Source organism: Triturus cristatus, chromosome 6, assembly GCF_964204655.1.
Source record: "Triturus cristatus chromosome 6, aTriCri1.1, whole genome shotgun sequence".
Classification (NCBI taxonomy): domain Eukaryota; kingdom Metazoa; phylum Chordata; class Amphibia; order Caudata; family Salamandridae; genus Triturus; species Triturus cristatus.
The window spans coordinates 293,527,186-293,551,783 of NC_140589.1; positions in this window are offsets into that span (position 1 = coordinate 293,527,186).

Here is a 24,598-nt window from a genome sequence, read left to right on the forward strand (position 1 = left end):
GGAAGTAATGGTATATTGCTTTCAAAAATCTGTCATACTTAGAAGTTACAGGTGAAAATGTTGACACAAATGGCTGTTTTTTTAAAACTCATTTTCAATTCTTCTTATTTTCAACTGTTAGTTTCTTTAATAAAAAGAACTTGAAGGATCTACACAAATGACCCCTTGCTGAATTCAGACTTTTGTCTACTTTTCAGAAATGTATAACTTTCCGGGATCCATTATTGCTTTCACACCTGTTTCAACCACTAACTGGAAGGAGGTTGAAGGCACAAAATGTAGCAAAAATAGGCTATGTCCCAGTAAAATGCCAAAACTGTCTAAAAAATGTAGGTTTTCTGACAAAAGTCTGCCTGTCTCTGAAAGCTGGGAAGATGGTGATTTCAACACCACAAACCCTTTGTTGATACCTTTGCAGGGAAAACATAGACGTTTCCTTCTGCAGCACTTTGTCCCCATTTAAAAAAACAAAATATAGCTGTATTTTGGCTAATTTCTGAGCCCTCTCCAGGGGAATCCACAACCCTTGGGTACCTTTAGAATCCTCAGGGTGTTGGAAAAAAGGGGCGCACATTTTGTTGGTGATACCATATGTGGACAAAAAGTTACGGGGGCCTAAGTGCGAACTACCTCTAAGAGTCAAAAAAAGGTTTAGCACGGGGAAAAGGCCTAGCAGCGAAGGGCTGTTGCTATATTTCCAGCCAAAAGCAGCACATACCTGGAAAGTTCCTGTAACAGTCAACCATTTACCACTGACTGGGCTGCTCCAGCTCTTAATACATTGAGACACAAATAAGTCCAAACTTGTGGCAGAAACTGTATCTTAATTTAGCGCTCGCAATGCTCACTTTATGTGATACGGTTTAGGAACTTTAAAGACTTGTGCAACATTTGTTGACATAGCTAGAAATAAATAACGAGACATAGAACTATAACATACAAAATGTAACATCATTAAAACAACAATACAACACAACAAAACAGAGAAAACAATGCAAACACAATTACAGTACAATACATCATCAAATTGCAATAATATCACACAAATGCAGCACAAAAACAAAAGAACAAATCACCTCAAGAGAACACACCACAAATAAGCACTAACATTCTTGTTAAATAGTACTGGCCATAGACACCTTTTATAATACGGCGGTAAAACAACATAAGAGAGTCCCAGTCAAAAAATGTGCTGTGATCTGAATGGGATATTGACACCCTGTTTGTGTGTTATTTATTTAATGAAACATATAAACTAGGACTGAAGGGGTTTTAGGCATCCGGGAAGAAATGTTTAGTGTGCCAGCATCAATTAATTATAAAGCGGCGTTCATTTCGGTGTCTGCACACTGCTACCACATAAGTAACTTGTCATGCAGTTTTCACATCTCCTAAAAGTTCTCGAAGAGGCACATATTGCCACCACAGAGGTGCTGAGGGGGGCAGCTTAAAAGGAAAGAAGAACCCTGCACTTTGTTGAACTTCTGTTGTGTGTGGAAGAGCAGTCTAAGACCTGAAAGGCGGTGTTAACTTTGCCTGAACACAAATCCCCTGGCGCCAAGAATTCTCCATTGTTTAACGCAATAATAACAAAAGCGTGTGGAGTGAGTGAGAAATGTAAACTGGCTGTAATGGTGTGAAAACAGATGGCTGCAGCAATGTGTTTGCCTTGCTCTCAGCCGGCTTCCTATCTGGTGGAGGTAACCACATAAAACGCAGGAGTTTATTGAGTAAAGGTAGCCGTTTACAAAGAGATTAACGCTGTGACTGATCACTTCCTTACACTCTCTGGGTCCTGTAACTCCCATCCCCCCCAGTGTTTGGAGGCGAAGCGTGCCTGCTCAAGACCAATCTGATTTTAGAAAGGGCACCAATAGTGATTGAATTGGAAAAGGAAATTTACTAGACCGTTGTACGTTTAAGAAAACAATGAGCAGATATGTACTCAGCCTGAGATATTAGACATAATTGTGTACATATGTTCTGCCGTTATAGGCACAAAATGCAAATAATCTATGTGGCTATTACTGCCACATAGCCATTGAGTAGCCAGCATCTTGATTAACAAGCATTTACAATGCAACGGTCTCGGCATTGTTAAAGTTAGAGCTATTGGCATTGCTCATGACAATGCCGTTTCTTTAAATGTTTTAAAAACAAAAACATAAACAAAAATAATGTCATGAGCAATGCCAATAGCTCTAACTTTACCAATGCCGAGACCATTGCATTGTAAATGCTTGTTTTTAGGTTTGCTGTTATCCAAGACCTTTTGAATTTAGTAAACTTGCATGTATAATAAACGTACTCAGAAGGGCTTTCAGCGGGGCTGTTCATCCATTGGTCTTTTTGTTGTTCACATTTTCTTCTACGCACCAGAGCACACAGCATGGGGCAGTGTGTCAGCCCACGTCTGCCATTGGCTAATTAAACAATGAGTGCCGGCTGGCTTCATGTCCTTTCACATGGGCCGCAAGTTCACACACAAAGTAAAAGTAGTTCGTAGTACCTTCAAGTGTCAGGGATTACTATGTCAATACCTGCTTTTTGTGCTTTTGAGACCAAAATGCATTGTGACTCTAACCAGTGTTTTTTTCTTGTTTGTTTTTATAAGGATTGATGAGAGCCCAACCATATTTTTTGGCAAAAACCATGACCAAACCAGCATTGACAATGCAAAAAGTCTGGTAGCCACCTCCAGGCCTATTGGCTTTGTCAGTGCTTGTTTCAGCATTGGACCAAATTTCTTTGCAAAATGTGTTTTAAAACAAAACTTTATCACAATCTTCTAATGGGATGGCAGTGTGTTTCTTCATTATTATAGGTCTGTGCTAAGATTTTTGCCACCCAAGGTGACTGTGAATGCAGGGACGTGGATTCAACAGAGCGCTATAGGCAGTGGAAGTTAGGTAGCCATGATTGTCAGTGACATCGCAGGTTGAGCCCCTACCTACATGGCTTTTAAGTGGGATGGGTCCTGCCAGGTCTCAGACCCCATGTTAACTAAATCCCAACTTTGAAACTGGTCCCTATGGGGCTCCATGGTCATGTCCTCAACTTACCTGTCAAAAAACACGGATGCGTTTTTCGATAAGGGCTTTAAAAGCCCTTGAGATATCTGTTGTACGTCGGCGATGCAGTCCTTGTTTCCATTTCGCATGTTTTACATCATCTTGCATTCTCGAAGAGTCTTTGTGTTTTTCAAGATACTGCGCTTCTGTCGTTCTTAAATGCACCATATGCCCTTTGTATTGTGTACACTTTGAGCTGTGCCCCCTCCAGGTACCTGAGTGCAGATTGTGCTGGGTGCTTACAACATTTGAATTCAGGGGTAGCACCCAATATACCCTTGAGGGCTTGGGCAAGTAGAATGTAATAGTAGAAGGCCGACAAGGGATTTTGTTCTAGCGAGATTCAGTTCAGTTATACAGTACACAGCAACCATTACATGAGTACTAGATAGAAACTCGATCAAACGTTATTCAATTGAATTCAGTCAATGATATATAGCAACACACACGGGGTATTTTTTAAAAGTGAAAAAATCACTAATTTTTTATGTAGAAACAATTCATAAAAGGAGTACAGAAAACAAATAAATGTATAATGTAACATGAAGGGAAAAACAACTTAATCTTGTCCACAAATCATGACATTACAAATTTCCAATCCAATAAATTAAACAAAGATCTGTCTCGTATTTAGAGAACAATCAGCTGTGCAGATATGCTGTGGAAATGGAAAATAGAGTCGACGTTTCGGTCTGTTGGGGCGTCAGTCGGTCAGACCATCTTCAGGACAGATGAACAATACAAAGGGACTCCTGCATAAATATGATATCGATTAATTACAAAGAAAAAACCATAAAATTCTCTTCATAATTGATAGAGAAATTAAAGGGATAGCCCGTGTGTGAAAGAGCAATCTTGTCTAAAAGACATTGTGGAAGAGACACCTTATACCAAAGAAGAATAGCGTTGTTGCATTACTATATAATTCAGTGGAAAGGGGTGCTAGAGTACATTGATCATGGTGTGCGCTCAAATGAGACTAACAGAAGGAAATTGCGCTTACTCATCATTTGTTGTACGAATTTAGAGGAGTAATCACTTCCTCATTGAAGATAGATTATACTTCATCTAAAAAGCGAAAAACAATGGTCACGATGTGCCTTTAAATAAAACACGTGATGGTGTATTTTTCTATTAATTTTGTATAGCATACCCGATCTTAGTTGGATGGGTGTATACCATGCGAGTGCCCGTGGCAAGATGGGCAACACTGGACTTCAGAATGCTGACTATTCTGGTTTTATATAGCACAGAAGGCCTGTTGGTCCTTCGTTGACAAATTTCTTCACTCAAGGAAATCTGAAAGATGAAAGTTGGGCATGCTGTGGTTTAAATAATCAATGGGCGTCCTATATGGTTAAAGGTAAGTAAGACGCACAAGATGTGCATTGTGCCATTAGCAATAAGGGGTGTACTGACCAGGTTTAAAGTATATTCCAAAGTTTAGAGACTGGCAAGTTTGTAAAAAAAGGCCCGGACTAACATGACAATACATGTATAGACCCACCCGCATTTAAAAAGGTGTTTACGAGGGAAGGCAGTTTATTTAAAAACTGACATGTTAGTAAATTCAAACAGCCTACTGAAAAGTAGCGGCTAAGCTTAACACTACGTGATGAAATGGTCAGGGCTGTTACTCACGATTTTAGTCTCTCGGAGCCGTGGCGAGTCAGAGTACCATCCGTCGATAGAAACTCGAGCAACTTACAGAGTTCGACGGCGTGTATTTAAAGGTGGTTCGGTAACCACAGCTGTTCAAGATTGAGATACGACCCGGACAGGTCAAAAACTGTGGCGGACATCTTACAATGTGTTTTTGTTGTGTACAGATGAATGTCTCTGTCACAAATTTCTACATGTTGCCGGGAATTAATGCCCTCGTCGCGAATAGCGACTACAATGATTTAAAAGATTGTGGACTCATACAATCATTGTCGCTCAAAATGTGAAAACGTTAGGTTAAATGATTGCCGAAAGAAGGCAGACATCTTAAAGAGGTGTAAATTTGCAACTTGGAATGGCTTAAGAGAGGCGCCGAAAGCGGCAGACATCTTGGAGCGATGACAATGTCACGGTTTAAGGGTGGATTATTATATAAGTATAACTCTGGATGTTGGAATCATCAAGTGCATGTTGTTAAAAGTTGTAGTGTTCGCTTTGGATCACAGTACAGAACAGCAAAATTAGTCAGTGAGAAAGAATAACAAAGTACAGATTAACAACAACATCAAACAATTCTACTAACGATCACAATACTGACCTATTAGCTGATATTACGTGATAAATCGACATGTTACAAATTAAACATCTTATGGCAGGTCAACAAATTGTAAATAGTTATACATAGATGAACAATATTTCCAGAAGAATACAAAATGTTGCGACAGATACATGCATTTTACGGATACTTGTTCAAGATAGTTTGTAACAATGTTGTCTTAAGTTTAAAGAAATGTGCCATATTGTATAGAGTTCCTAGACACTGAACTGTTGGACATCTCATATATATATAAAAATATAAATCCGGTTCAGTTTAAGTTTTTGGTTTTTACAGAAATTGAATCAGAATGGAGACTTTCTGGAAGCAGATCTAAGTGAGGCATGCCAAAGTATGCCACTCTGTTGCCGTGTTAAGACCTTTCTTGATATTATCACTCTTGCAAATCCATTGATTCTCTTTGATCGTCAATATGTGATCAACATTAGCTTGTCTGATGGTGGGTTTTACCACTTCAATGATTAACCATAACATCTCTTTCTCCGTGTGTCGAAATCGTGTGTAATGTTCCACAAGTGGGGCATTTTCGACTTTGCATCTAATTCTTGATTGATGTTGTAGAATGCGTGTTTTAGCCATCTGGGTTGTCTTTCCTATGTAGTTTAAACCACATGGGCATTGGATGCAATAAACCACGTTTCTGGTGTTGCAGTTGGAGAAAGATTTGAATACTATAGAAGATCCATTGAGATCAAAAGATTTCAATTTCTTGGTGCTAGGACATGCTGCACAGTTGCCACATTTATGGTGTCCGACTAGAGGTATTAGTTGTTGCATACCATCGACAAGATGTTGTTGCGGTGTAGTGTACGTGTGGACTAGTCGATCTTTGATATTAGGCCCTCTTTTAAACGAAAAGAGTGGTTGGTCTGACAGCTCAGGTAGGGATGACAGAAGTGTCCAATGTTTTTTTACAATTTTCTTTATTTTGTTTGTGGCAGTACCAAACGTGGTTACACAGACTAACATTGGCTCCGATGTCTTTTGTTTGACTTCAAGGAGGGCATTGCGGTCATTATACCAGGCTCTCTTAAGGGATTTCTTAAGCAGTTTGTTTGGATACCCTCTTGAGTGCAGTTTTTCTTTAAGTTTCCTGGCCTCAAGGAAGTAGTCTTCCCTTTTGGAGCAGTTTCTCCGTAACCGGAGAAACTGTCCAAATGGGAGTCCATCCTTCAGTGACTGTGGGTGGTGACTGTCATATTTTAGAAGCGTGTTGCGTGCCGTAGGCTTCGTGAATAGAGTGGTATAGAGCATGTTGTCTTCACCTGCCTTGATCGAGATGTCTAGAAAATTCATGCTTCGATTGTTGGAATCAATTGTGAATTGCAGATTTGGATTTCTGGAGTTTAACCAGTCATGGAATTCAGTGAGTAGCTCTTTACTGCCTTTCCAGATTAGAAAGACATCATCTATATATCGCAACCAACTGGTAATGTTGGCTGCAAAGGGATTGAATGGGTTATAGATGTGTCTTCGTTCAAACTCAGAGACATAGATGTTAGCTATGTCAGGGGCATAAACTGCCCCCATCGCGACACCCTTGAGTTGTTGGTAGAATGTACGTTCGTACAGGAAGAAATTTTCACATAGTGAAATCCTAATACATTCGATAATGAACTCAGTTGGAACCGCATGTGGCCTGGGTCTGTTGTTAAGTAGGTCTTCAATGATCTCTAAGATCTCTATCTGCGGAATGTTAGTGTACAAGCTCTCGATATCCATGGATACCAATAGCTCGCATTCGGGATCAAAGCTGTGTTTATCCACTACATTGATGACCGCAGTGGTGTCCCTGATATACGCCATCCTCACAGAAATTGATAACCTTTTTAACACACCAACTCGGGTTAAATACAACCTCACCCAAGATGAACATTTGGCATTGAGAAATCTCCAGGCACTGCCTGACACCATCATAAAACCGGCCGATAAAGGCGGAGGCATCGTGCTTTGGGACTCACAAGCATATAACACCGAAATAACCAAACAACTCTTGGTTGAGTCTAATTACAAAAAACTGTCTAGCAACCCCACTCCTCGCCTTGAAAAAGACAACCCAGATGGCTAAAACACGCATTCTACAACATCAATCAAGAATTAGATGCAAAGTCGAAAATGCCCCACTTGTGGAACATTACACACGATTTCGACACACGGAGAAAGAGATGTTATGGTTAATCATTGAAGTGGTAAAACCCACCATCAGACAAGCTAATGTTGATCACATATTGACGATCAAAGAGAATCAATGGATTTGCAAGAGTGATAATATCAAGAAAGGTCTTAACACGGCAACAGAGTGGCACACTTTGGCATGCCTCACTTAGATCTGCTTCCAGAAAGTCTCCATTCTGATTCAATTTCTGTAAAAACCAAAAACTTAAACTGAACCGGATTTATATTTTTATATATATATGAGATGTCCAACAGTTCAGTGTCTAGGAACTCTATACAATATGGCACATTTCTTTAAACTTAAGACAACATTGTTACAAACTATCTTGAACAAGTATCCGTAAAATGCATGTATCTGTCGCAACATTTTGTATTCTTCTGGAAATATTGTTCATCTATGTATAACTATTTACAATTTGTTGACCTGCCATAAGATGTTTAATTTGTAACATGTCGATTTATCACGTAATATCAGCTAATAGGTCAGTATTGTGATCGTTAGTAGAATTGTTTGATGTTGTTGTTAATCTGTACTTTGTTATTCTTTCTCACTGACTAATTTTGCTGTTCTGTACTGTGATCCAAAGCGAACACTACAACTTTTAACAACATGCACTTGATGATTCCAACATCCAGAGTTATACTTATATAATAATCCACCCTTAAACCGTGACATTGTCATCGCTCCAAGATGTCTGCCGCTTTCGGCGCCTCTCTTAAGCCATTCCAAGTTGCAAATTTACACCTCTTTAAGATGTCTGCCTTCTTTCGGCAATCATTTAACCTAACGTTTTCACATTTTGAGCGACAATGATTGTATGAGTCCACAATCTTTTAAATCATTGTAGTCGCTATTCGCGACGAGGGCATTAATTCCCGGCAACATGTAGAAATTTGTGACAGAGACATTCATCTGTACACAACAAAAACACATTGTAAGATGTCCGCCACAGTTTTTGACCTGTCCGGGTCGTATCTCAATCTTGAACAGCTGTGGTTACCGAACCACCTTTAAATACACGCCGTCGAACTCTGTAAGTTGCTCGAGTTTCTATCGACGGATGGTACTCTGACTCGCCACGGCTCCGAGAGACTAAAATCGTGAGTAACAGCCCTGGCCATTTCATCACGTAGTGTTAAGCTTAGCCGCTACTTTTCAGTAGGCTGTTTGAATTTACTAACATGTCAGTTTTTAAATAAACTGCCTTCCCTCGTAAACACCTTTTTAAATGCGGGTGGGTCTATACATGTATTGTCATGTTAGTCCGGGCCTTTTTTTACAAACTTGCCAGTCTCTAAACTTTGGAATATACTTTAAACCTGGTCAGTACACCCCTTATTGCTAATGGCACAATGCACATCTTGTGCGTCTTACTTACCTTTAACCATATAGGACGCCCATTGATTATTTAAACCACAGCATGCCCAACTTTCATCTTTCAGATTTCCTTGAGTGAAGAAATTTGTCAACGAAGGACCAACAGGCCTTCTGTGCTATATAAAACCAGAATAGTCAGCATTCTGAAGTCCAGTGTTGCCCATCTTGCCACGGGCACTCGCATGGTATACACCCATCCAACTAAGATCGGGTATGCTATACAAAATTAATAGAAAAATACACCATCACGTGTTTTATTTAAAGGCACATCGTGACCATTGTTTTTCGCTTTTTAGATGAAGTATAATCTATCTTCAATGAGGAAGTGATTACTCCTCTAAATTCGTACAACAAATGATGAGTAAGCGCAATTTCCTTCTGTTAGTCTCATTTGAGCGCACACCATGATCAATGTACTCTAGCACCCCTTTCCACTGAATTATATAGTAATGCAACAACGCTATTCTTCTTTGGTATAAGGTGTCTCTTCCACAATGTCTTTTAGACAAGATTGCTCTTTCACACACGGGCTATCCCTTTAATTTCTCTATCAATTATGAAGAGAATTTTATGGTTTTTTCTTTGTAATTAATCGATATCATATTTATGCAGGAGTCCCTTTGTATTGTTCATCTGTCCTGAAGATGGTCTGACCGACTGACGCCCCAACAGACCGAAACGTCGACTCTATTTTCCATTTTCACAGCATATCTGCACAGCTGATTGTTCTCTAAATACGAGACAGATCTTTGTTTAATTTATTGGATTGGAAATTTGTAATGTCATGATTTGTGGACAAGATTAAGTTGTTTTTCCCTTCATGTTACATTATACATTTATTTGTTTTCTGTACTCCTTTTATGAATTGTTTCTACATAAAAAATTTGTGATTTTTTCACTTTTAAAAAATACCCCGTGTGTGTTGCTATATATCATTGACTGAATTCAATTGAATAACGTTTGATCGAGTTTCTATCTAGTACTCATGTAATGGTTGCTGTGTACTGTATAACTGAACTGGGTGCTTACAACGGCACATGAGTGAGAGCTCTAAACTGTAGGCAGCGTGAGTTGCTCAGTGCCTGCCAGTGGGTCTGCTGACCACATGCACATGGAGTCCTGACCCCATCTGCAGCGCCGCAGAGCAATACTCGTACGTGTCCTAAGGTCCATCGTGGGAAAGTGTGAGATATGCAGATAGAGGACTTGGGGAACATGTAGGGAGAAAATGGGCACCAGTGTCCAAAGGAGTGAGACTGTAGAAGCGAAAGGGTCATGGTTTCGTTGTATAAAACTCAATAAATCAAAATACATTGCATAAAGAGGTGTGACAAGAACAAGAGTGCCTGAGACATTTCGTAGGCCACCACCCCTTCCACAGACTTTTGTAATGTTGAATTCAAAGTCTCGTATTTTCAGATTTGAAACATTTTGATTTCTAATTATTCCCAATAAAGTCGTTGTTCATTATCTTGTACAACTAATAAGCATGGACAAAGGCAGTTGGTTTGTTTTAGGAACATTTGTTGGTTGTTGTGTGACGTATCTGGATGCAATAATAGAAAACTTAGAGTGGGTCCCAAATACTGGTCAGGGGGCATGTTGTGTGAAATATATTAATAACGAAATTAATTTAGATGGCTGTAAATATATTCTCTGTGTGTTTGCTGTTTTAAAATGTATATTTCACAGGGCCAAAAATAGAGGTTTTTTTTTAACTGATTTTCACATTTTGTTTAACCAGTCTTTGACCTACAAATGCTGTCCAAGCCGGTACAATACCGGCTAGTTGGCAGCCCTTTCAAAGACATAAAGGAAGTGGCAAGAACTGGAAGTGACCATGTTTATTCTCTTCTTTCCACTCAATGCGTTTCACTGTCCTGCTGAGGGTCCCAGGGTGGGACTGAGCGGTCAGGAGGGAGCTAAAGGCTTGAGACGTAATCTCTGCTGCCGCGTCCATGTTGGGGCCCTGATGGGCATGGTTTTGGAAACCCCGTTGCGTCTCTGCTGTGGAGCTGGGCAGGGCATAGCCTTGCACAATCGCAAATTCCCCTCCTGCTATTCATAGGCATGACTAAGATTCCTGGACCTCACTTGTGGGGTCGGGGTGATCCATGTCCGAGGCCAGGGCTGCAAGCAGATGCTGTGTGGGTCTGGCGGGGTCGCGGATTGCGAGTCCGTGTTGAGAACAAGGTTTCCTCATAACGCCTGTCTTGTGTTTTCTATACCTGTTGGTTTTGTAGCACTTGTGAAATCCTTCTGGTGGGTGATGCAAGCGAGGAGCATATGTGCACGCTCAGTTCAGGCACCTGGATTCCTTGCTGCTGTGTCTTGGACCGGTATAGTCACGCTACTGGTGTTTTGAGTAAACTCTACGTCGAGACCGTTTTTTGTTTTACATTTCAGGCGAAATTAGAAATTGGGGCAATATTTAGCTGGTTTGTTTTTCACCCAAAGAATCTCACCAATCCTGTAACCCACATATTTATTTTATTTTTTTATTGGCAAAAACATGTTATCGTGCGGTGCTTTCCTTCCACCTCGTTGGTGTCCGGTCAGCGGAGCCGCATCCAGTGGTTCCAGCGCTCTTATCTCCAAGACCCGCTCTGTGGCACGGAGCATGGCTAGCGCCTAAAGACCTGACCTGTACACTATAAAAAGTAATTTCACTCGGTCATTGCAGACCGCTGCTGCTCAGATTACACCCCTCTGCCCTAATCCCTGCCATGTGGGACCGGATCCCGCAGACACCGCGAGAGGAATCTCTGGAGAATGCCCGTCCACCAAGACCCTGCGGATTATTTACGATTTTAAGGAGGAATTTTCGGTTTTGGGCTGCATTTGAAAAAGAGGGGCTGGCATAGATCGCACCTTCTGTGTGGAAAAGAGCAAAAGGCAAGCACACCACCGCCTTTCTCCGAGGCAGAGCAGAAATGCCTCGGAGAAACGCAGCGTCCTTTTCGGATTCGGGGGCGTGTTTTGCTGAAGAATGAGACTTCTTGCACAAAACACGCCCCCCGATCCGAAAAGGACGGGGCCTGATCGGAATGACTGACCTCTTCTCCAATGGCTGGCCAGCATTCAAGAGGCCAGCCAATGGAGAACAGGGGAGAAGAGGGGCGGGTTCAATGCCCCTCTTCTCCAAGTCATTAAATCTCCGACTTCCGGTTCTGCCATTCGGCAGACCGGACGTCCTCGACCTAAAAAAGAACACCTTTCTACAGAAGATTTTTATGGTGGTCTCCAGCTCATCGCACGACATCCACTACCACCAAAATGTGAAATATTATTTGAATCAAGCTGTAGTTTCTCTCCGTGAAATGTCTCCATGAAGTGTGTGACTGCTGGAGCTAAAATAATTATTTGGAATTTGTTTGTTTAGATGTATGTATGCAGAAGTGCAACTAGAGGCACACTTCGTGGGGGGGGTTATTAAATATTTCGGGGGCGGGGATTCTTCCAGCAATATGAACAGTGGAGATGCAGGGGCTATAAGAAGGGGTGAAAACTCAACAAAGCCTCCTTAGCAAGTAAATGGTTTTTTAAAGACCTGTGAAGTACTCGGGTGCGGCTGTGTATGTACCCAGGAAGCTGTCTCAGCCGGGCAGACACACTTAACAGGCAGGGGAGGGCGGGAGGTAGGGGGGTAGGGGCTGAAGAACTTTCAGCACAATGGGCGTTGTGAGCCTGTATGTATGCGTTGAGTCTTGGATAAGTCCAGACATCATTGATGTAATTTTTACTTATGAACAGAGGAGCAATGGTGTAGCATCAATACAAGAACAGCTACACATGTCATGTCGCTTAAAGGAGGTTCAACTGAGGATCATGAAAATGTACTTTTTGATGACGAGTTCAGACGGGAATGTCCCCTCTATGGCGCACAGTCGTGATCCCTTGCCCTAAGTGCCCAACTGCAAGTATTGTGTATCCCGGTTGTGACTTTAGCCCCAGTCACACCCTAATCTAGTGTGTGCATGAAGGCCTCGGCCTGTCCCTTGACATGAGTGACTTACTGGACCTCTCTTAGAACTAGAGGAGCACACAAAATGGCCCCATCCTTGTCATGAGTTTAGCATTCAGAGCAGTTATGGCCGCGTACCATGTTTTGTGAATTAGTAATTGTGACAAGACCTTTCTTATGTGTGTCACAGCAGTAGATGCCTCCTGACCTACTCATGGGAACGGGAAACATCCATTACAACGCAGTCATTACAACGCACTACTTTTAAAATACAACTGTTACAATGTGACTGCCTTTACATCGCATGCTATTACAACGCATACCATTACAACGCATTCCATTACAAAGCATTATAATGTAAGTAATGGATTTTTTTAGTTTTAGGGTGGGTATGGGTTTTGGGGTACATGGGAATAGTAATTTTTACCCCTACACTATCCAACACTTTCCCTACTGTTGCACTCACTCGAGTGGGAATAGTAATTTTTACCTCTACATTATCCAACACTTACCCTACTGTTGCCCTAAAAGTATCATGCGTTGTAATGGTATGCATTGTAATGGAATGCGTTGTAATGGTAGTTTTAAAAAAAGTGTTGTAATGGCATGCATTGTAAAATCATGCTTTGTAATGGTAGTTGCGATGTAAAAACTGCATTGTAAAAGCATGCGTTGTAATTGTTTGCGTTGTGATGTCATATATTCCATGGAAACATCCCAGGGCTAACATCCCGCAGCATGACTGTGAATATGCATGTCACCCGAGTGGTGCATACATTGTGTGTAGCAGTGAACCAGAGTAATGAGTAATGGAGACCTTTGGGTTCCATTTTGGAAATTCATTTAGGTCCTTTTGTTGCAAGGAGCGTCTGGTTAGTTTTCCTGAGCACTGTGATTTGGCAGATGGTGAGGGAGAAGGGGGGAACTGCAATCTTTGCTGTTTAAAGTGTAAAGCTTCCTTTATGGGAGGCCAGCCTACTTTCTCTTTTACAGATCACTGTTCAGAGTGCCTATTTATAGTCAGGTATATTAAGTGTACACCTCTTTGTGCCTCTGCTGTTGGTGCACCAAAATGGAAACAATCCTGCTTGGAGGAACATGACTCTACACCAAGGCTGCCTCTGTAAGACTGCCCGGAAAGGACACATGAAAGGAGAACCATTCCAAACCATTTCTGAGACTGCAGACAGGTATTCCACTTCTCCTGTCTGTTTTAGCTGCATAAAAGAGGGCGTTGATAACCTGCTTGTTATTCCAGTTTCAAATTCTCTTTGACCAAGGAAGGGTATGCTCCACAGAGTACCCATAGGATTGGTATATATTCAGAGCTGGTGTCTGCCTAACAGCCAGCTTCCCAGAGGTAAGGAGACAACACTTAGAATCTGATTTGGAGGGGGAACCTGCTGTCCTGCCCTGAAGCTTCTGGAGACTGAACTGCATTAGAAATGGAGAGTGCCAACTTTTCAAAACATACCAGCTACTAGGACGAGCAGAAGTAGCTGGCCCTGGAGAAGAGGATCTATCTGCCTAGTGAGATATGAGAGAGAGCAACTGGTGTGGTCCTGAATAAGAGAGTCGACTCTCTTGCTTGAATCATCTGCACTGTAACACTGTCAAAGTGTGCATGAAGTGGACTGCATCACTGTGACTTTGAAGTGGCTGCACCACGGTGAAGTGCTAAAGAGTGCTTGAGCAGACTGCATCAGTGTGACCGTGAACATTTGTGCCCAAAATGGGCTGTGGCGCTGAAAGTAGGAAGTATGGCCAAAACAGACTGCACCGCGTGACAACTGACCAAGCCACTGTCAACATCACTGTGCGTCGGGTCGCAGCTACACCATCACCCTCAGATAATTCTTCAACGACTCCATCTGCACCCATCAATTCAACATGCATCCGGAAGAGGACCCGTGACAACCAGAGACTGTCAGCCATGATAGAACCTGCCTGCCTGCCAGCCAGACTTCAGGTAACAGCCTCTGCAGCAGCTCATTCCAAAAGCCGGGCCCAAGTGCCAGGGCACTTGCCACCAGCAAGTCTTCCTCCCAAAGGAAGGAGGAGGGACCAGACACATGCCGCAAGCTCCGACCATGACCTGAGGGAGAAATTGTCTCTTATTAGTAAGATTTACATACTGGGACAGAAAGAAGACAGCATGAATTCTGAGCGAGTAGCACAGCACTTGTGTCTGCTGTATCACGTCTTACTCTGAGGTACGGGAAGGTACGGGAAAGGGGCCTTGAACCCTGGCTCGACACCAGTGGACACTAGTACCTGCATAATGTAGTGTGTAGTATTTCCTTTGTGGGCATATTAATTATTAAATTACTTTATTTTGTTTATTAAAGACAAGTATTGGTTTGAACAATCAGTTACTACACTGCTGGGTGATTATTGAGTTCTGAGCTTGATGCACCCTCACACCACCTCTCTGTGAAGTCTGTGACTTCTCTCCTTTGCTACCACTAAGAGTCAGTTTTGGAAGTGGTTGTTCTTGGTCCAGTTTACAGAGCCATAGAAGGATATCAGTGGGACATCACCGGAAACAACTCAAGCCCCCACCGTGGAAACCCAGTAGCCCCTGTTTGCCCTGTAGCCCCCTGACAACATGACAGATGACAGTAGTGTCATACTTCATTACCACATAAGTAACTTCTGAAAAAACTTCATCACCTTGAGCCCCTGTTTAGCCCACTGTAGCTCTGCTGTCACTGATGTTTTTGCATCTTAGGATGTTATGAAATGTGCCATCCCTCCGCCATCATCTTGTGGTACATTTTCACTCATGCCATGTACATTTTGCTTGCTGTCTTCTGGGTTCATCTGGGCAGGGATACAAGCTCGGATTCGCTTCTTATGCTCTAAAACACAGACTCACACCTCTCTCTGTGATGAGACTTATCGGGCTCAATTTCCATTGCAAAGACTGAGAAGTATGCTGCAAATACTACTGACCACTGACTTCCTAACCAGCAAATGTAGGAAAGAAAATAATAAAGACTCACTAAAATGAATCTAATTAAGACCATGCACCAGAGTTTTGCTATGGAGTGAATGATGAGCAATGTTTTCCTTAGGAATCTTCAATGGATATGAGTTATTAGGTATGAGTGGCTCTAAATATCTACAATGCTGACAATGTAGTCATAAGTGTTTTATGGTTGCTTGCAGGCTGATTTTAAGGGACAGCATGGTTGGGTAAAGTCAACCTCAAACCCACTCATGGGGAAGTGAACCATAAAGGGCAGTGCCTCCTCATTTCTAGAAGATGTTTCAGCAACAATAATCATTGCTCCCTTTGGCTAAGCTTCCTTTCTATTCTAAATCTCTCATTTTTTATCATCTTATTATTCAAACTATCAAGTTCCATTAATACCCAATTTTGTAACAATGAATGTAGTGAAAACAAATTTTAAAACACTCTGCTTTGTGATTAAATTGGTTAAATTATTATTCCTGCATATTTTCCTCAATTCCTTTTACGAGCTATTAATAGCTACATACCCTATTCTAAGAGGTAGGAGTAGGTTTAGGCAGAATTTTGATTATGCCAGAGTAATTAGCAATGCAAATGGCTTTATTTCGACAGAAAAACATGTCATAAAAAGCAATACAAATACACAAACAGTTTTTAAAACAATAAAAGGAGCCAATTCGTAACAAGAATGCATTCAATTCACAAAACGAAGGCGCCAATAAATTATGTAAAAAGAGTATATATTTAAAACCAGAATTAAACAAGGTTCAGACCATGCCCAGCTTAGAAACTTCGCCAGGCCGCAGGCATATAGGGGCCGCGGGTCCATTTTCAAAATTCGCATGGTCTCCCTATGGTGTCTGGTGCCTAACTCTCTACAGAGAGGTTTCAACCACCTGCGACGTGGAGCTTCATAAGCGGGGCATTCGAAGAAAAAATGAGGAACGGTCTCTATCTTTGACAAACAATACGGGCACACAGAAGTAGTCTGGGCTGGGACCCTCCACCTAGCAGTCAGTTCACCCACAGGAAGTAAACCAACTCTAAATTTAAAATACAATGCCCTATCTCTAGGTTTTGTTATAATATCGAGATAGGGCTCGCAGAATGGGATCTCCTTCACTAGTAAAAATTCAGCAGTAGACCTACAAAGCTTGGAATTGGTGTTTCGCCCGTCTATCACCCAACCCCAGTACAATTTCTTCAAAACAGATTTAGGGGGAGCAGTTCTAGTCTGCCAAGCTTCTTCTAGACCCAAATCTGTCATTAAACTCTTTACTTCCCTCAGCCAACTAATTTTGGACCAGCCAGGCATCGATAAGACCTCTTTTAAACTGTCTGCATAGCTGGCCAATTCGGGGACTCTCCAAATACGGGCCGAAAGAAGGAGAGGACGCAACCTTGCCAAGTCACTAATGGGACAACTGCCCATATCAAGCAATAGTGGAAGGGTTGGGGTGCTATAAGGAAGCCCCATTAGGTCCTTAAGAAATGTATTTTCAGAACACGACAACTGATCCACCTTTTGCACACCCCAAAGTCCCGCCCCGTAGAGCGCCGCACACACGCCTCTTGCCCTATATATGTCAAGTACCGGGGCGATTGGCTTGAGGGAGGAGGCCAGAGTAATTAGATGAATTATGGTAATTCTGCATTACTCTTTGACACAGAATTACTGTTAATTACATGATTACTCCTGCTCACGTAATTAAGAATAATTTGGGGGGGAAAACCCTACTGCAAGAGCACATTAAGCAAGCACAAGCAGCCACTCATGCTCACTATTCGTGTTCTGCTGAAATTAGCACTGTTTCTTAGTACAAAATGCATCCTCGTGTCCATTTTGGATGCAAAGGTGCATTTTAATCTAAGAAATAGCTCTAAAACGAACATTACTCTTCTTGCCCAATCCCACTGAATTCTTAGATAAATCCACATGATTACACTACACAGAATTACTTGAGTTATGCCTACCCTAATCATGAAGCAGTGACGTGGAAAGGTAATGAAATGGGGGTAGCACAAAATTAACTATATATGATTTCTTAGCCAGCATGTTTGATGCTATAGAAACAAAGGTTCAGTAGTTGGTCAAACCAGGTGCCAGTCATTTCGACCACAATATAAATTGCTATAATAATAATTGTGTTTTTGCTGATGTAATGCTTTCTGCAACTTGTTATTTTGTAGCTCGGAAGAAAGCATATGTTCTATTATGGAACTCGTTCAAATGCTATGATTGTACTTATCTTGTTCTTAACTACAGAGAAACTTTTTATATGAGAGTATTAAGCTGCCAGAGCAGAGCAATTCAAATCTGGAAGTCAAATGGAAACAGTTAAAACATTAATTGAGAGGAAAGAATTATATTTAGGGAAAAGTTCAAATGTCTGAGAGGAACGGTCGTTAATTTCAACATGGTCCCAAACTAAAAGAGGGTGAATATCATGTTTGTCAAATGTATGTAAGCCTAGGATTCTAAGTAGAGGACAAAGGGACAGCATGGGCGGTCCTCAATCCAACCGGTATTCACCTTTGCACCCTTTTTGCACAAGCCCATACCCATACTGTGTGTTCTCTTAAGTTGAAGCCCTTAATGAGGGAATGAAGCTACACTTCTTCACTCTGAACTCAGTGCAGACATGGAGTGCTGGAACACCAAGAGCCATCGCTGCTGGACAACCAGACACCAACAGCACTGGAGCACCAATCGTCAACACTGCTGGAACACTACGTGCTGACAACACAGGAACATCAAGTGATGCCACTGCTAGAACACCAAGCACTCATGCGCAGTCATCACTGCAGCACCAAGCACCGATACTGCTACATCACCAAGCACTGACACAGCAAGCACCACAACCAAAGTAAAAGCAAGCGCCATCACTGCTGGAACACCTATCGCCATCACTGCTGGAGCGCCAAGCATCATGACAGCTGCAGCACTAAGCACCATCACGGCTGGAACACCAAGCACCGTCACCACTGGAGAACCAAGCATCGTCACTGCTGGAGAACAAAGCACTGACACTGCTGGAGCACCAAGTGCGGACACTGCTGGAGCACCAAGCGCCATCACTGCTGAAACACCAAGCACCATCACCACTGGAGAACCAAGGACCGTCCCTGCTGGATCACCAAGTGCTGACACTGCTGAAGCACCAAGCGCTGTCACTGCAGGAGCACCAACCGCCGTCACTGCTGGAGCACTAAGCACCAACACTGCTGAAGCACCAAGCACCAACACTGCTGAAGCACCGACACTGCTGAAGCACCAAGCGCTGACACTCCTGAAGCACCAAGCACTATCACTGCAAGAGCACCAAGCACTGACACTACTGAAGCGCTAAGTGATGACATTTCTGAAGCACCAAGCGGCATCACTGCTGAGCACCAAGCACTGACACTTCTGAAGCACCAAGTGCTGACACTGCTGAAGAGCCAAGCACCATAACTGCTGGAACACCAAGTGCTTACACTGCATAAGCACCAAACGCTGACACTGCTGAAGCGCCAAGTGCCATAACTGCAGTAGCACCACGTGCTGACACTACGGAAGCACCAAGTGCCATCACTGCTGAAGCACCAAGAGCCATCACTGCTAGAGCACCAAGCACCATCACTGCTGAAGCACCAAGTGCTGACTACGCTGATGCACCAAGTACCATCACAGCTGCAGCACCAAGCATTATCACTGCTGAAATACCAAGCGCTGACACTGCTGGAGCACCAAGCGCCATCACTGCTGGAACACCTAGCACCGTCACCACTGGAGAACCAAGCACCGTCACTGCTGGAGCACCAAGTGCTGACACTGCTGGAGGACCTTGCGCCATCACTGCTGGAATGCCAAGCACCGTCACCACTGGAGAACCAAGCACCGTCACTGCTGGAGCACCAAGTGCTGACACTGCTGAAGCACCAAGTGCTGACACTGCTGAAGCGCCAAGCGCTGTCACTGCTGGAGCACCAAGCGCCGTCACTGCTGGAGCACTAAGCACTGACACTGCTGAAGCACCAAACACCGACACTGCTGAAGTACCAAGCGCTGATACTACTGAAGCACCAAGCGCCATCACTGCAGGAGCAGCAAGTGCTGACACTACTGGAGCACCAAGCACTGACAATGCTAAAGCACCAATCACTGAAACTGCTAACGAGCCAAGCGCCATAACTGCTGGAGCACCAAGCGCAAACACTGCTGAAGCACCAAGAACCATAACTGCTGAGCACCAAGTGCTGACACTGCTGAAGCACCAAACGCCTTCACTGCTGAAGCGGCATCACTTCTGGAGTACCAAGCACTGACACTGCCGCAGCACCAAGCGTCATCACTGCTGGATCACCAAGCACCGTCACCACTGGAGAACCAAGCACCGACACTGCTGAAGCACCAAGCGCTGACACTCCTGAAGCACCAAGCACTATCACTGCAAGAGCACCAAGCACTGACACTACTGAAGCGCTAAGTGATGACATTTCTGAAGCACCAAGCGGCATCACTGCTGAGCACCAAGCACTGACACTTCTGAAGCACCAAGCGCTGACACTGCTGAAGAGCCAAGCACCATAACTGCTGGAACACCAAGCGCTGACACTGCATAAGCACCAAACGCTGACACTGCTGAAGCGCCAAGTGCCATAACTGCAGTAGCACCACGTGCTGACACTACGGAAGCACCAAGTGCCATCACTGCTGAAGCACCAAGAGCCATCACTGCTAGAGCACCAAGCACCATCACTGCTGAAGCACCAAGTGCTGACTACGCTGATGCACCAAGTACCATCACAGCTGCAGCACCAAGCATTATCACTACTGAAATACCAAGCGCTGACACTGCTGGAGCACCAAGAGCCATCACTGCTGGAACACCTAGCACCGTCACCACTGGAGAACCAAGCACCGTCACTGATGGAGCACCAAGTGCTGACACTGCTGGAGGACCAAGCGCCATCACTGCTGGAATGCCAAGCACCGTCACCACTGGAGAACCAAGCACCGTCACTGCTGGAGCACCAAGTGCTGACACTGCTGAAGCACCAAGTGCTGACACTGCTGAAGCGCCAAGCGCTGTCACTGCTGGAGCACCAAGCGCCGTCACTGCTGGAGCACTAAGCACTGACACTGCTGAAGCACCAAACACTGACACTGCTGAAGCACCAGGCCCTGTTACTGCTGAAGCACCAAGCGCCATCACTGCTGGAGCACCAAGCACTGACACTGCGGAAGCACCAAACACTGAATCTGCTAAAGCACCAAGCGCTGATACTGTTGAAGCACCAAGCACCATCACTGCAGGAGCAGCAAGCACTGAAACTGCTGCAGCACCAAGCACCGACACTGCTGAAGTACCAAGCGCTGATACTACTGAAGCACCAAGCGCCATCACTGCAGGAGCAGCAAGTGCTGACACTACTGGAGCACCAAGCACTGACAATGCTAAAGCACCAATCACTGAAACTGCTAATGAGCCAAGCGCCATAACTGCTGGAGCACCAAGCGCAAACACTGCTGAAGCACCAAGAACCATAACTGCTGAGCACCAAGTGCTGACACTGCTGAAGCACCAAACGCCTTCACTGCTGAAGCGGCATCACTTCTGGAGCACCAAGCACTGACCCTGCCGCAGCACCAAGCGTCATCACTGCTGGATCACCAAGCACCGTCACCACTGGAGAACCAAGCACCGTCACTGCTGGAGCACTAAGCACCAACACTGCTGAAGCACCGACACTGCTGAAGCACCAAGCGCTGACACTCCTGAAGCACCAAGCACTATCACTGTAAGAGCACCAAGCACTGACACTACTGAAGCGCTAAGTGATGACATTTCTGAAGCACCAAGCGGCATCACTGCTGAGCACCAAGCACTGACACTTCTGAAGCACCAAGTGCTGACACTGCTGAAGAGCCAAGCACCATAACTGCTGGAACACCAAGTGCTTACACTGCATAAGCACCAAACGCTGACACTGCTGAAGCGCCAAGTGCCATAACTGCAGTAGCACCACGTGCTGACACTACGGAAGCACCAAGTGCCATCACTGCTGAAGCACCAAGAGCCATCACTGCTAGAGCACCAAGCACCATCACTGCTGAAGCACCAAGTGCTGACTACGCTGATGCACCAAGTACCATCACAGCTGCAGCACCAAGCATTATCACTGCTGAAATACCAAGCGCTGACACTGCTGGAGCACCAAGCGCCATCACTGCTGGAACACCTAGCACCGTCACCACTGGAGAACCAAGCACCGTCACTGCTGGAGCACCAAGTGCTGACACTGCTGGAGGACCAAGCGCCATCACTGCTGGAATGCCAAGCACCGTCACCACTGGAGAACCAAGCACCGTCACTGCTGGAGCACCAAGTGCTGACACTGCTGAAGCACCAAGTGCTGACACTGCTGAAGCGCCAAGCGCTGTCACTGCTGGAGCACCAAGCGCCGTCACTGCTGGAGCACTAAGCACTGACACTGCTGAAGCACCAAACACTGACACTGCTGAAGCACCAGGCGCTGTTACTGCTGAAGCACCAAGCGCCATCACTGCTGGAGCACCAAGCACTGACACTGCGGAAGCACCAAACGCTGAATCTGCTAAAGCACCAAGCGCTGATACTGTTGAAGCACCAAGCACCATCACTGCAGGAGCAGCAAGCACTGAAACTGCTGAAGCACCAAGCACCGACACTGCTGAAGTACCAAGCGCTGATACTACTGAAGCACCAAGCGCCATCACTGCAGGAGCAGCAAGTGCTGACACTACTGGAGCACCAAGCACTGACAATGCTAAAGCACCAATCACTGAAACTGCTAACGAGCCAAGCGCCATAACTGCTGGAGCACCAAGCGCAAACACTGCTGAAGCACCAAGAACCATAACTGCTGAGCACCAAGTGCTGACACTGCTGAAGCACCAAACGCCTTCACTGCTGAAGCGGCATCACTTCTGGAGTACCAAGCACTGACACTGCCGCAGCACCAAGCGTCATCACTGCTGGATCACCAAGCACCGTCACCACTGGAGAACCAAGCACCGACACTGCTGAAGCACCAAGCGCTGACACTCCTGAAGCACCAAGCACTATCACTGCAAGAGCACCAAGCACTGACACTACTGAAGCGCTAAGTGATGACATTTCTGAAGCACCAAGCGGCATCACTGCTGAGCACCAAGCACTGACACTTCTGAAGCACCAAGCGCTGACACTGCTGAAGAGCCAAGCACCATAACTGCTGGAACACCAAGCGCTGACACTGCATAAGCACCAAACGCTGACATGCTGAAGCGCCAAGTGCCATAACTGCAGTAGCACCACGTGCTGACACTACGGAAGCACCAAGTGCCATCACTGCTGAAGCACCAAGAGCCATCACTGCTAGAGCACCAAGCACCATCACTGCTGAAGCACCAAGTGCTGACTACGCTGATGCACCAAGTACCATCACAGCTGCAGCACCAAGCATTATCACTACTGAAATACCAAGCGCTGACACTGCTGGAGCACCAAGAGCCATCACTGCTGGAACACCTAGCACCGTCACCACTGGAGAACCAAGCACCGTCACTGATGGAGCACCAAGTGCTGACACTGCTGGAGGACCAAGCGCCATCACTGCTGGAATGCCAAGCACCGTCACCACTGGAGAACCAAGCACCGTCACTGCTGGAGCACCAAGTGCTGACACTGCTGAAGCACCAAGTGCTGACACTGCTGAAGCGCCAAGCGCTGTCACTGCTGGAGCACCAAGCGCCGTCACTGCTGGAGCACTAAGCACTGACACTGCTGAAGCACCAAACACTGACACTGCTGAAGCACCAGGCCCTGTTACTGCTGAAGCACCAAGCGCCATCACTGCTGGAGCACCAAGCACTGACACTGCGGAAGCACCAAACACTGAATCTGCTAAAGCACCAAGCGCTGATACTGTTGAAGCACCAAGCACCATCACTGCAGGAGCAGCAAGCACTGAAACTGCTGCAGCACCAAGCACCGACACTGCTGAAGTACCAAGCGCTGATACTACTGAAGCACCAAGCGCCATCACTGCAGGAGCAGCAAGTGCTGACACTACTGGAGCACCAAGCACTGACAATGCTAAAGCACCAATCACTGAAACTGCTAATGAGCCAAGCGCCATAACTGCTGGAGCACCAAGCGCAAACACTGCTGAAGCACCAAGAACCATAACTGCTGAGCACCAAGTGCTGACACTGCTGAAGCACCAAACGCCTTCACTGCTGAAGCGGCATCACTTCTGGAGCACCAAGCACTGACCCTGCCGCAGCACCAAGCGTCATCACTGCTGGATCACCAAGCACCGTCACCACTGGAGAACCAAGCACCGTCACTGCTGGAGCACTAAGCACCAACACTGCTGAAGCACCGACACTGCTGAAGCACCAAGCGCTGACACTCCTGAAGCACCAAGCACTATCACTGTAAGAGCACCAAGCACTGACACTACTGAAGCGCTAAGTGATGACATTTCTGAAGCACCAAGCGGCATCACTGCTGAGCACCAAGCACTGACACTTCTGAAGCACCAAGCGCTGACACTGCTGAAGAGCCAAGCACCATGACTGCTGGAACACCAAGCGCTGACACTGCATAAGCACCAAACGCTGACACTGCTGAAGCGCCAAGTGCCATAACTGCAGTAGCACCACGTGCTGACACTACGGAAGCACCAAGTGACATCACTGCTGAAGCACCAAGAGCCATCACTGCTAGAGCACCAAGCACCATCA